The following is a 14118-nucleotide window of genomic DNA, read 5'->3' on the forward strand; positions in this document are numbered from 1 at the left end:
AGAACCTCCGGTATGGTTATCCCTCTCTGATGGTGCTCGTAGTGAAGAAATCCTGTAGCCTAAAAGCAAACAACCAAACCAGAAACTCATTTTTGCTACACCCTGGTTCCATGATCTTGAGCAATTTATGTAACCTGTCTCTAATATTGATTGAAATGGAATTTGGATCATAGAGCTGCTGCACTGACTAATTTTGTTAACGATATAAAATTCTTATTACGACATCTGATGTTGCAAGGAGTCACTTGTTTGTCCCGGCCGCCCAGAACTGAAATAATCACACAGAAACCATATTCATTAAAACACCACTTGGCCCATTAGCTCTAGCTTCTTATTGGCTAACTCTTATATTAATTTAACCATTTCTATTAATCTGTATATCACCGTGAGGTTGTAGCCTACCAGCAAAGGTCCAGCATGTCTATCTCTGTTGGTGGATCCATGGTGTCCCCCTGACTCTGCCTTGTTTTTTTCCAGCATTCAGTACAGTTTTCCCCACCTACCTAAGTTCTGCGCTATCAACAGGCCAAGGCAGTTTCTTTATTCATTAGCCAAGAAAGCAACACATACACAGAAGGACCTCCTACACCAATCTGAAATGTAACAGTCTGCAATAAATGGCAACTGTGTTGGTTTAGGCAGCAACCCAACTTTGTTGTGACAAAGAGGTGAATTTGTTTTTCTTATCGTAAAAGAAGCATTGAAATAAGAACCTCAAACTATAGTTTTTGTTGTAGTTGTTCCACCAAACGAGCAAGTAAACTCTATGCCCGGTGGTATTTTAAAGATCAAAATGACCACAGAAGCTCCAACTATCATGATGTATGCAACTTCTGGGACAAAAACAAGTGCAGGAGAGAACGGGAAACAGACTGCCCACTCGCTTTTCAAGCTCCTTCTCCTTCTGCCAGCTTTCTCCTCTCATCTTACAGATATTTCTCATTACCCAGAAGACTCACACAAGTCTTCATGTAAAGAAAAAAAATAGATGATACTGCTGTCCAACAAATTAAGTTTACATAAATATAAAGTAAAAATTTTTATTTGATTAGAAATTAGACAATCCCACATGGACTATATTGCCCTCATCCATCACAAAAATGAGCATCTAGCTTGCTTATCTGTATTGTTATCTGTCTCTCTGTACACACGTATACACACACACACACACACACACTTCCACCATATATGTGAGTAAAATAAGCTAAATAGAAATACGAGGTCTAACAACAATTTCAAAGGTAGTTAAGATTCAACATCTCATTTTATTAAAATTTATTTATTATTTATTTTACATCCCAGTTGAAGCTTCCCCTCCCTTCTCTCTTCTCAGCCTCCCCCACACCAAACTCTTTCCACCTCTCCTCTTTTTCTGTTTAGGAAAATTCATGTCTTCCATGAGTATCAACCAGACATGGCATATCAAGTTGCAGTAAGACGAAGCACCTCCTCTTGTATTAAAGCTGGGCAAGGTGACCTAGTATGTGGAGTAGCATCTCAAAAGCCAATAAAAGAGTCAGAAACAGCCCATTCCCACTGTTAGAAGTCCCGCAAGAAGACCAAGCTACACACACACAACCGTAACATATATGCAGAATGTCTAGGTCAATTCCATGCAGACTCCCTGGTTGTTGTTCAGTCTCTGTGAGACCCCATGAACCCAGGTTAGCTGAATCTGTGAAATCACTGGCCAGGTGCCCATCACAGCCCCTTCTGCAATGTGTTCCTCCTTTTTCTCACGTCTCTGTCCCCATCATCTAAGGGCACATTTCTCACATTTGTCCTCGATTGTCGTGATGGATTACATCTTTCTGTTTCAGCATTGCCCCTCCTGCCATCCATTGGCCACACGGAAATATCCCAGTTTGCTCCACTTCTTTCCTTAGACTCTTCCGGCAGCTTCACATCATACTCTAAGAAAAGCCCTGCATGCTTCGTGCCCTTCACATCCCTTAAGTCTTTCTCTTACCACCCATTGCCTTGTTCATGAGCCCCACATACAAAGACCTCCTTGGTAGCAGGTAGCATTCCTCCTCAGTCCTTTCCCCTGTGTCATCATTTTTCTCCAGTTCCCAAAGAAGTTAGTTCTCCAGGTTTCTGCTCAATTTCCAGACCAGCAAAGCTTTTCCTGACACCCTCTCACAGCACCAACTCTTTCCCTCTAACTCACCCATCCAGACTCCTGCTCCCTTAGCACCTTAGCACTGAGAATGCAGTCAGTATCACAGACCTTGCTCGCTTATTTCATACCTGTCTTTCTGCACTAGAATATGAATATAGGCTCAGGAGGGAAAAGAGTGCACTCTGTTTCACTTACTGCCGTACTATCATAGCATTCGGTAAACCATACTTGCTCACTGAGTGTCTGCTAGGTGAATGGCAGGAGAGCTTTTCCTCATAGACAGCACCTTAGCCAGCATTTGTAAATCCAGGACTTCTTCAGAAGTCCTGTGGTGGTTTGGAAAGGAATGACACCCACCCCTGGCCCCGCATTAGATTATATATTTGAATGCTTGGTCTTTAGGGAATGTTGTTACTTGAATGGAACTCAAAAGTATGGCCTTGTTGGAATAAGTGTGACCTAATTTAAAGGAGTATGTCACTAGGGAGTAGGCTCTGAGGTTTCAAATGTTCAAGCCAGGCCCAGGCTCTCCTCCTATTACCTGTGGATCCAGACGTAGAACTCTCAGCTCCTCCACCATCATGCATGCCGCCATGTTTCCCACCATGCTAACAATGGACTAAACCGCTGAACCAGCACCAATAAAATATTTTCCTTTATACGAGTTGCCATGGTCATAGTGTCTCTTCACAGCAATAGAACATTGACTAAAACAAGTCCTCCTTACAACAAGTGGCTTCTAAATTTTTTTTTTCAAAGTCAGAATGTTGCTTCTTTAAAAGGAATGTGTTGCCAACTCTTAAGGCAAGTTTTAAAGGCTGTAGAAATGCCTTAACAGGTAAGAGGACTAACTGCTCTTAAAGGGAACTTGGGTTCAATCCCTAGCATTCAAATGGCTGTTCACAACCATCTATAATTCCAGTCTCAGGAGATCTAATGTCTGCTTTTGGCTCCTAAGACACTGGGCATTCACATGATGCACGGACATTATGGCAGAAATTAAACCTAAAAAGAAGAAATCAGCTTTTTCCACAGACTTAAAACTCATTGGTATGCCATTGTGGAGGGCATGAAAGAATATTGCTCAGATTCTTCTTCGAGTAAGAACACAGGACAAGGGGCACAGTTAGCTGACAGCTTCACTTCAGGATCTATCTCAGTCTTCACACAGAACCATCAACCCTGCCTTTTTGCAGCCTGTGACAAAACACAATGTGTGTACAGCCCTGTGCAGCATTCACCTCCTCTGGGGGACAGCAGTCGCTGTGTGTTGTAATATGAGCGGCAGGGCTGCTTTCCACCGCCACCCGGCTAGCTTTACCCGAAATAATTACACGGAAACTGTATTCTTTTGAACACTGCCAGGCCCATTAGTTCCAGCCTCTTATTGGTTAGCTCTTACATATTGATCTAACCCATTTTTAATATTTTGTGTAGCACCATGATCTGGTGGCTTACCAGGGAGATCTTAACCTGCGTCTGTCTGGAGTGGGAGAATCATGGCGACTCCTGACTCAGCTTCTTTCTCCCAGCATTCTCTTCTGTTTACTCCACCCACCTAAGGTTTGGCCGATCAAATGGGCTAAGGCAGTTTTCTTTATTACTTAACCAATGAAACAACAGATAGAAAGATGACCCACATCCATCATTTCCCCTTTTTCTGTTTAAACAAAAAAGAAAGACTTTAACTTTAACATAGTAAAATTACATATAACAAAACAGTTATCAAGCAAGAATTACAGTTACAATATTTATATCTATTTTATCTTTTATCATTATTAAGGAAAACTATAACTATAACTAACCATTCTTTAACTCCATCAAAGACTCCAGAAGGATATAATATTACGTAAGCAAACAAGAGATCCAAAACTCTAGAAATGACAGAGTCATCTCGCTGCCTGGACAGTCACCCAAAGTTCTTTTGTACTGTTGGGGCATCCATCTTCAGCCTTCAGGCCCATAGTATCCAGCAGACATTTTTATCAAGCAGGAAATTTTAAAGACAGTTCAGTCACTTTTTGCTGTGTGCTGCAGAATGTCTTGTAGACTCTTTTATGAGTCAGGAACCCCGAAAGACCATCTCACCTTTAGGCAAGTTTAGCAGTCCTTTTTCTGTGGGTTCTCTGTGTCCAGTTTATGCAACAGTCTGGGCAAGAGCAGTTTCTTGCCCAAATGGCTATCAAACTCCTTAAGGAGCCTCTTCAATGTCCATCTTTCTCTTGAAGTAGATTGGTGCTGCCAGGAGCAGACGTGTCTCATTGTCATGAAAAGCCCTAAGTTATTAAAACATTTAAATGCCATATTCTGTAGTCTTTGAAAGATATGAAGAATGCCTATCTAGCTGAAATATATCTATGCATATCTAGAAAATCTAACTAACATGACTACAAGCTTGACAATTATCGATGATTATCCATTAACAACCTATATATCCTATTTTACATTACATTTTTAAATGAACTACATAATCACAATACCTTAATCAAGATCAGAAATACATAAACATATAACAAAATTGACCTTAAAATCATACCAATGCAAATTATTTATATCTATATCATATCCCCCTTTAAATGTAAAAGAACATTTATAAACAATATTTGGGAATATGGGCGCAGTTTTTTCTCTCCAAACTCTGTTGTAATATGAGCGGCAGGGCTGCTTCCCACCGCCACCCGGCTAGCTTTACCCGAAATAATTACACGGAAACTGTATTCTTTTGAACACTGCCAGGCCCATTAGTTCCAGCCTCTTATTGGTTAGCTCTTACATATTGATCTAACCCATTTTTAATATTCTGTGTAGCACCATGATCTGGTGGCTTACCAGGGAGATCTTAACCTGCGTCTGTCTGGAGTGGGAGAATCATGGCGACTCCTGACTCGGCTTCTTTCTCCCAGCATTCTCTTCTGTTTACTCCACCCACCTAAGGTTTGGCCGATCAAATGGGCTAAGGCAGTTTTCTTTATTACTTAACCAATGAAACAACAGATAGAAAGATGACCCACATCCATCAGCTGTGGCACTCCTGCGGCCCTGACTGAAATTTGCTCAGAAATGCACTGTGTTGCAAAGCCTTCCTACCCTGTCCTTCCCAGCTCTCCTCACAGATGGTGCATTTGCCAGATCCCCTGTGGGCTGCTGTGCCCTCCCCTTTTATCTGCCTCAGACATTTACATAACAAATCTCTAGTGCTTCAAATTCTGAGTAACTTCTGTTCAGAGGACCCAGTCTGGTAATCTCTCAGACACTTCACTTGGACACATGACAGTGAGCTCACATTCAATATGTTCAAAATAAACTCAAGAGGATCTCATGAAACGCCGTCCATAATAATGTGGATTACCATATTGGAGTCATTGAAGACTGGGACTTCTAAGGAGGGAAAAGTGACTCACAGGTTTTATTTAAAGCACTACAAACTTTCCCTGGTGACTAGACCTAGCCACATACTTAGGCCAGGATGCTGTGGGATAATGCTTTTGTACTCTGTAAAGATTCATCACTTGTATTGGTTTAATAAAACGCTGACTGGCTAGTAACCAGGCAGGAAGTATAGGCAGGGCAACCAGACTAGGAGAATTTTGGGAAGAAGAAAGGCAGAGAGTGAGTCACCACCCAAATACAGAGGAAGCAAGATGAAAATGCTGCACTGAGAGAAGGTACCAAGACACATGGTTAAATATAGGTAAGAATTATAGGTTAATTTAAGTTGTAAGAGCTAATTAATAATAAGCCTGGGTTAATAGGTCAAACAGTTTATAATTAATATAAGCCTATGTGTATTTCTTTGGGTTGGAACAGATGGAACAGAAACTTCCATGTACACCAGAACCCCTCTGATTAGACTAAATTCCTTGAGTGATTAAATTAATCAGATATGAAAGCCATCTTCTAGACTTTGTGCAGAAGCACCAGTGTTTTGAAGTAACTATTTTCCTCTAGGTGTCCGTGTGGGGATATACACTAATGTAGGCAAAGTGTATGTATACATATATGTGATTGAGGGTAGAGATCAGAAGTTGATGGTGGTGCCTCCCTCAGTCACTCTCTACCTTCTTATTCTGAGAGAGGTTCTCTCATGAACTTGGAGTTAATCAGCTCAGCTAGGCTAGCTGGCCTGTGATCTCCAGAGATCTGCCTGGAACAGAGACCCAGCACTGCAAGCTGACCCTGGGATCTGAACTCAGGCCCTCCTGACTGTCTGGTTCTTTGCCAACTGAGGTCTCTCTCTAGTAAAAGAAGAGACCATTTTAAAAAAACAATATCATCTTAGAGTTATTTTTGACCCTAGAGTTTAGTAAAAACATTAGTGCTATGCTGGCCTTGATCTTTAGCATAGCAAAAACAAAACAAGATAAAACAAAAACAAAGCTAAAGTGATTTGGAAGCTTGGTCAGTAGTTCAGTGGTAGAGGGCTTGTTTAGTTTGCTTGAAGCCATAGGTTCAATCCCCATTGCTTTGGAGGGGAAACAAAGACTAAGTTAATTTTTACCTACATGCTTATTAACATAAAATAAAGGTAAATTTTTAATGTTTTACAGACTTGAACACTTCTCTATTTTAATCCCAAATTGGTTACGTACATAGTAAGTGATGTGAACTGGTGAAGACTTAGCTCTGTTTATTGTTCCGCAGACAGAGCTGTGCACTATGTTTGATCAAGTGTCTGTTTAAATATGACTGACATTTCCTGATCGACATCTTACCTTTATGTAAAGGTTTATAGGGAATTCATGGCGTTGGCTTATTCCGGGTCACAGTGGAGCACCATGTCTACGTGAAGGCTTTGAAGGCACACATCTGTCTAAGATACGTCACAGGCGTGTGGGAGTGGAGAGACAGCCGTGTGTTTCCCTGCTGATGGGAAGCGGTCTTTCCTTCATGTGTGAGTCAGGAAACCACTATCAAGAGAGGATCTGTCACCTGGCAAGTCCACAGAAAACACACAAAGCTGGCCGCAGGAGACATTCTTATTTTCAATATAAGGAACTCGGGCAATTTTAGAAGCAGCCAGTTTTGCTTTATTTTTTTAACAAGGATTGGCATGTGACTAGAAATATCATAGGGCTACATAGTTTTAAAATTTCAGATGCTACTTTTTTAAATAAACAAATTGTTTACTAAAAGCTGCAAGCCCCAAAACACGCAGAAAAGAAGTCAACCACCTTTCGGTACTCCCTTGTTGGGATCCGTGTTTTGGCATGAGGTGCTGAAATGCATTGTCACTGCTGTGGAGAGATGGCTTCCAAAGCTCCACAGCATGGTTCTACTGCAACCTGCGCTAAATTTTTTGTACTGTCAAAAAAATCATTAATGAGTTTCAAGAAGCAGTACAGACAATTTTCATGGCATAAAATATTATATAAATAATATACAATGAATTTTTTTCAGATGACTTTCTCTTGCTATCAGGCTTCCTTAATGAACAAAAATCTGAAAGATAAGACAATGTGGGTGCTATGTGCAGAAGATTAATGGTATTAAGAACATAAATTACCCAAAGGAACGAGAGAGTGATATTTCTCATCCTTACAGCTGGCCTTTCCATTCTGAAAAAAGACAAAGATTCCATAGAATAATGTTCCTGACAAGAAAATGGGCCAAAGGGTGGTGATGGACTGGAGGCCAGAAGATTAGAAGTGAACAGTGGAGAGAGCAGCTGTTATGAGGTTGAGAATTACCCATCTTTAACTCATATATATACATATATGTATGTATTGTATTGTATTGTATTGTAAGCATATGTGTGTGTGTGTGTGTCTGAGTGTTGGTAACTGAGAATACTATAAAATATATCCAGATTGCTATTGCTAGGTAATTTTTCACCAGCTAAAAATAAGTCAGTTTCAAACCATTGCTCCTTCTACTAAAAATCATCACAGAAAAGTCAAAGCTAAAGAAACAAAAGAACACCTGTAATACTATAGGAATGGCCTCTATTAGTTTCTTTTTAATTAGCATGCACAGCAATATCTTTTATTATGACATTTTTATACTTAACTTGTGTGTGTGTGTGTGTTGTACATAAACATGAGCAGCTGTGCTCATCTGTGCACGAGTAGAAACCAAAGGTTGATTTGATGTAAGTTCCTTTATTGCTCTCCACCTCACTTTTTGAAACAGGGTCTCTTACTGAAGGTAAGCTTGCTATTTTGACTAGACTAGCTGACCAGAAAGTCCCTGGATCTGCTTGTCTCTAACAGACTCCAGCAATGGGGCAACAGCCCCACACTGCCACGCCTGGCTTTTACATGGGTGCCAGCCAAGCTCAGGTCCTCATGCTCACACTGCAAACACCATGTAAAGCACAACGCCATGTCTGCTCTTCGTGTTATTCACTACGTGCTACAGTACGGTATGTGCCTGTATTATGTGATGGTTTGTGAGTGTCGGGCAAGGGCCTGGAGATTTAAACACATGCACACACAGACACAGAAAAAGAAAACGGGTCACCCTTGTTACAAGAATGCCAATAATGCCAATTTTAGTGTGTTCAGGGACAGCTTATATAGGGCTCTGGCCACGCCCCTGCTCTCCAGATCTTTCAGCTGCAGCCACCAGAACCCATTCCCCTGTCTAGTGCTCAGAGCAGCTGCAAACACAGGAAAACAAGTTGTTTTGCTCAGAGCAGCTGCAAGCATTGGAAAACAAGTTGTTTTCAGGAAATTCGGGGTCTGGGGGTCCTCAGCCCCCACACACTATGCCCACTGAGTGATCTCCCCATGTTTTGTTCTTGTTGCTGATCCCTACTCTCACCCCTCCCTAGCCAGCCCTACTGATCTCTGTCTTCCCCAGGAGACCACACACACAAACACACACACAGACAGAGACACATAAACACACACAGAGAGACACAGACACACAAATACACACACAGAGAGACACATAAACACACACAGACACATACAGAGACACACAAGTACACACACAGACAGACGCACACAGACACACACAGACACACACACAGACACACAAACACATACACACACACATACACACACGCACCCTAGCAGCAGCACTACCACCACCACTTCCCTTCTCTCCACCCCATACCCTGACTTCAGGTCCTTTAAAAAGAGACAGAGTAGGAAAAGAACATGAAAATTGAAGCAAGGTTGATCCTAACTTGTGTAATAGCAGTCTTCAAAAGAGATAGCAACCAAAACTTGTATAAAAAATATATTCCTCAAGAAAATTACAATGCTTTCCCACCAAATCATTCGATTTTCTAAATTCCCACAAGCTTGTGTAAATACATACAAGACACGTGACCTATATCTAGTGCACACAAAAACCTCAATATGTACACAGCGTGTATCAGTTCTATGCTTACAGTGGTTGTAGACTGAGTTTTGTACCATCATGCTGAATATTTGTGGATGTATATGGTTCCTTACACACACAGAGAAGGTCAAGATCCAGAATCTGGAGCATGTGACCCAAAGAGCCTACTATATTAGCAGAGTGCATGGCATTTTGACATGCATGGCAAATATAAAAAAAAAATAAATTATAGGGTCAAAGTTGCTTTGCAAAGAATAGGAAATCTGAGAGGCCTGCGATTCGGAATATCTTGGAAAAGATCAGCCTGATTTCAGAAGATGAAAACTTGTTCTGAAGGCGGACTGCGGCACTATGCAGAACAATTTGAAGGCAGAAACAGGAACTGGCCATGTTTCTCAACTTGACACTGTGGTTTTGACACCTTTTGAGCAACAGGATCAGACTAATGCAGAGCAGTCGTTCTGTAAAATCAAGAGTCATTTCAAATTGTCTCATCTTTCTGTGTATTTAAGTTTCTATCATGGACTTAAGGTGAATTAGTTCTGAATTTTACAGGATTTTAGAGTATTATGAGAAAAGCACAGGCAGGTTTACTCGGGCAAACTGTTGCTGAATTTCCCCACCTGTTGGAAACAAATCATCTTGCGGTCTCAAAAAGAAACACACAATCAAAGCCACATTACCTTGTGTTCTCTGCAGTACCTGTCCTCAGTAGGAATAACATACAACACTGGTTCTATTCTCTAAACAAAAGCTCCAGCACCCCATGCTGGCCTTTCTCCCTTGTCTGTCCTGTGTCAGGTGTGTTCCGGAGCACTTGGAAAGTTCTAGGAGAAGGAGGTGGTAGACACAGACCTAAGACATCTCAGGGCTTCCAGAGAACTCACCTCAGGCTGGCCCCCCAAAGTGAAAGTGGGACAAGACAGTGAGCCCCAGAAGAGCAATGAAAACAGATGGTTAGAATCCTGGGGAGGGGGAACTAGAGAAGGCCAAACAGGGGCAGGTTGAGTTTCTCTATTTTACTTACAAAGATGGGGGAATCTCACTAGGAAGATTCTGTTAACTGGAACCCGATATGATGAGGAAATTAAACCTGATGCTAATAAATACATGCCACTTTTCACACTGTAAGAACAGCGTTAAATACATGCAGTGTCCCCTTAAAAGAGGAAATGACACGTAAGCAAACCTGGTGCAAGGAAGAAGGAGATGTGGAAGAAAAGCCTTGGCTTGGAATGAGACTTGGGCAACCATATTGTCTTCCCTCTGTTGGGCAAGTGATTTCAGCTTCTGTTCGCCCATGTTGGAAGTGTCACTCACCATAAAGCCTGCTGAAGGCCTCAAGCAGGAAAGAAAGCAGTCCCCAAAGATATGCCCAAGTGACCTTAAACAAAAATAGAAACTTTGCAAATATGACGTGTGCTCATCCTGGATTTACCATAGGCTCTTAATCCAATGGCTTCCTTATACATAGCAAAAAAGAAGGTGCAGAGATATACTGTAGTAGCCTGTATTAGCCTGCTATCATGAAATGCCTGATTCTGGAAAGTTTATAAAGAGAAGGGGTGTGTGTAGATCACACTATTAGAGTCTGAAAATCCAAGGTGACCAATTTTGGGGTTTTTTTTTTTTCCTTTTTTTTTTTTTTTGGTCCAGCCTCTGGCAAGGACTCCTCCCTTACCTGGATCACAACATGGCAGATGGCAACATGACCAGAGATTATAGGACAAGGAGTGATCATGAAGAAAGGTGAGAAGTCGAGGTTCACACTTGATCTGCCATGAAAATTGAAGACTAGCAAGGATTGAGACCACATGAAAACATCCTTAGTGCTGTCCTAGTGCATGACCACATTACCTTCCGAGCATCTCCCAACTTTTAAAGGTTCTGCCACCTAACACTGGTACATTGGGAATCAAGGTTCCAGAATATAATCATGAGACACGGTTAACTCATCCTCACACCATAGTAGACACACACACGTTATATAAAGGAGTATACAGCTGTTAGCCAAAGAACACAGATAATTGGCCCTGTACACTAGATGAAGGAAAACAGCCCACTCAAACACATGGCTATGATGGGCCTTGCCCTTCTTCCATTCCCTCTCCTTGCTAAAAACTGTTAGATTGCATTCCTAAAGCTAGCCACTAGTTCTATTCCCTTAATTGGCCACATTCCCCCACCCCGTGACTGACTACAAAGGTCCAGCTTTCGATATACTAACGTTCAGCAACCAGAAGCCCCCATTAGTTCACCTAATTAACATACACAATTAAAATGAAACACCTCATCTTAACACGGGGTTTCCTGCTTCACCTTTATAAACCACCATTTGCCTATGTGCTACATCTGTCTTCTCTTGATCCAGAGACCTTTGTCCCTATGGGACTAAGACCCCTTTCCCCCATTCTCTTGTCCCCTTCCCCCTCTCCCTCATCCCCTATCTCCTTTACCACTGCGTCCTAGCTCACTGTAACACAGAAGACCTCCGCTTCTTCTCCTCTCAAAAATGACACCTTCAAGGTCATTTGCTGCTGTTTTCTGCCTGAGTCAGACAGCAGTTGTGTCGACTTTGCTTCCCTGCTTAATAAAGGAGCGCTCTGTGAAAACAGGTGTTTGGGAGTGGTTTGTGCCTGATCCAAGTCTGGAAGGGAGCCCACACTGTTTGGGCAACCCCTTCACTAGAAGCTCTGAGAAAAGCCTAGAAGAAACCCTCCTCAGACCTTTTAGAAGGTGCTAACTTTGACAACAGCCTGTCTTGGGAGTCTGACCTCCAGAAGGTGAGACAATAAACTTCTGTTGTTCTCAGCTACTTAACTTGGGTTATGCTCACGTTAAAACATCCACACAAAGAGATTGTAGCAGCCAACAATAGCCACTTAATTTTTAATTAAGCTTTATTCTCAACTCTCCTGAAAAAGTCACAATTTCTTTTAGGTTATAATAATAAAACTTGTGTTTGCTGAGGTGTGGAGACAGCTTCTATTACCTGACATCATAAATAACACAACAGCTTTGCGTAGTGAACAACAGCTGGCCCAAGTGTGAAAGTAAAAACATACCGCAGTAGCCAGTGGGAATTTTGAGAGCACACAGCCAGGTTCTCAGAGCAGTTAACCATGAAATGTAAGAATCAAACTCCAAAAGGCAATGCTGGATTTTAGCTGTGCTTTGGTATGTCCAGCTGAGACATAGTGGTGATCCTTCTAGAAATACTCAGGCCTCAAGGAGCAGCCGTCAAGGCAGTGTTTCTCAACCTGTGGGCTGTGACCCCTTTGGATTGAATGACCCTTTCACAGGGGCCCCCTAAGATTATTGGAAAACCCAGGTATTTATAAGATGATTCATACACTTTTGAAGTAGAAACAGAAATAATTTTATGATTGGGGGCACCACACCTTGAGGAACTGTATTAAAGGGCCGCAGTGTTAGGAAAGTTGAGAAGCACTGATCTGGAGGAGGGATCTCGACTGTCAGCCTTTCACTCTGATTTACCTACTCATTTTTCTTTTTGTGGAGCAGGTGAGTCAACCCCCGTTCTTTCATGTGTCAGGCAAACACTGACCCCACATGCTAGTCCCCAGCCCCACTTTGTATTAAGCTCATTGGGCTTCAAAACAAAAGCTCTAACTATAGAAGAGGACTTGTAGGGAGAAGAGGTGGGTTGGCTTGGGGGAGGCAAGGAAAGGTGAGGGCAAGATTAATCAGAATCCATTGTAAACATGTATGAAAATATCCAAGAGCAAATTTAATTTTTAAAAATTCAAAGAAAAAATCAATTCGCATCTTAAAAACTTCTTGTTCTTCTGTTGAAATTTATTGTCATCTATGTGGATAAGAAAAAAAAGTTGAACTTAAAAATATATATCAAATGGTTTTCTGAAAAACGACTTGACTTTGAGCTAGGCTTGTTAGTGTTTAGCCAGTTCTACACAGATCAGGAAACAGCCCTCCCCTAAGCCCTTTAAAATGAGCACACTGTTTTGTTTTCCTACTCTGCTCCTATGGGAAGAGAAGCTGGGTTTAAAGGTTTAGGCTCATTTGAATAAAAACGCCACCATGACTTTTGAATTCTAAGACCCTGCATATATTAGCTGGCTTAGGAAATAGTTCTCTAAAACAAACTACTTACTTTAAACTCCTCTACGAGGAAATTATCACTTTGAATTATTTTGAGATGCAGCCGGAAATGGGGCACTTTTCACCAGCATATTCCACTCGCCTGTGGCAGTGTGTGTGCCCCCTGCTCTATCCAGAATTCCTGTCAAGCGCAGCTAGCATAGCTTGGATGTTTCCTGGAGACTTAAGTGAAATAGAAACTCAGACCACATGAAATCACTTCGAGAGCTTCTTTTCAACTTAGGCTAAACCCAGAGATCTTGTTAAAAATGGTGAGCAGTAGCGGAGAAAATGAGAAAACTTACAAACATTGTTTAAATAAGTAAGGAGATCCAATCTGGAATGAATATATAAAGGTAAAACCCAAGTCAGACATGACAGCTCACTCCCATAGTCCCAGCACAGGGAAGGCAGGGCAGGAGAAGCTGTGTGTTAAGTCTACCCAGGAATGCACAGTGAGACCCCAGCACAAAACAAGAACAACAACCAAAGTTCTAGAAGGTTTTGCAGAAGCTTTACAGGGAGCTTAAAATAATGACGATGAGCTTGAGAGTGGCGCACTGAACTCAAATCCATCCTTGGCT

This window comes from Chionomys nivalis, chromosome 10, assembly GCF_950005125.1.
Source record: "Chionomys nivalis chromosome 10, mChiNiv1.1, whole genome shotgun sequence".
Taxonomy (NCBI): Eukaryota; Metazoa; Chordata; class Mammalia; order Rodentia; family Cricetidae; genus Chionomys; species Chionomys nivalis.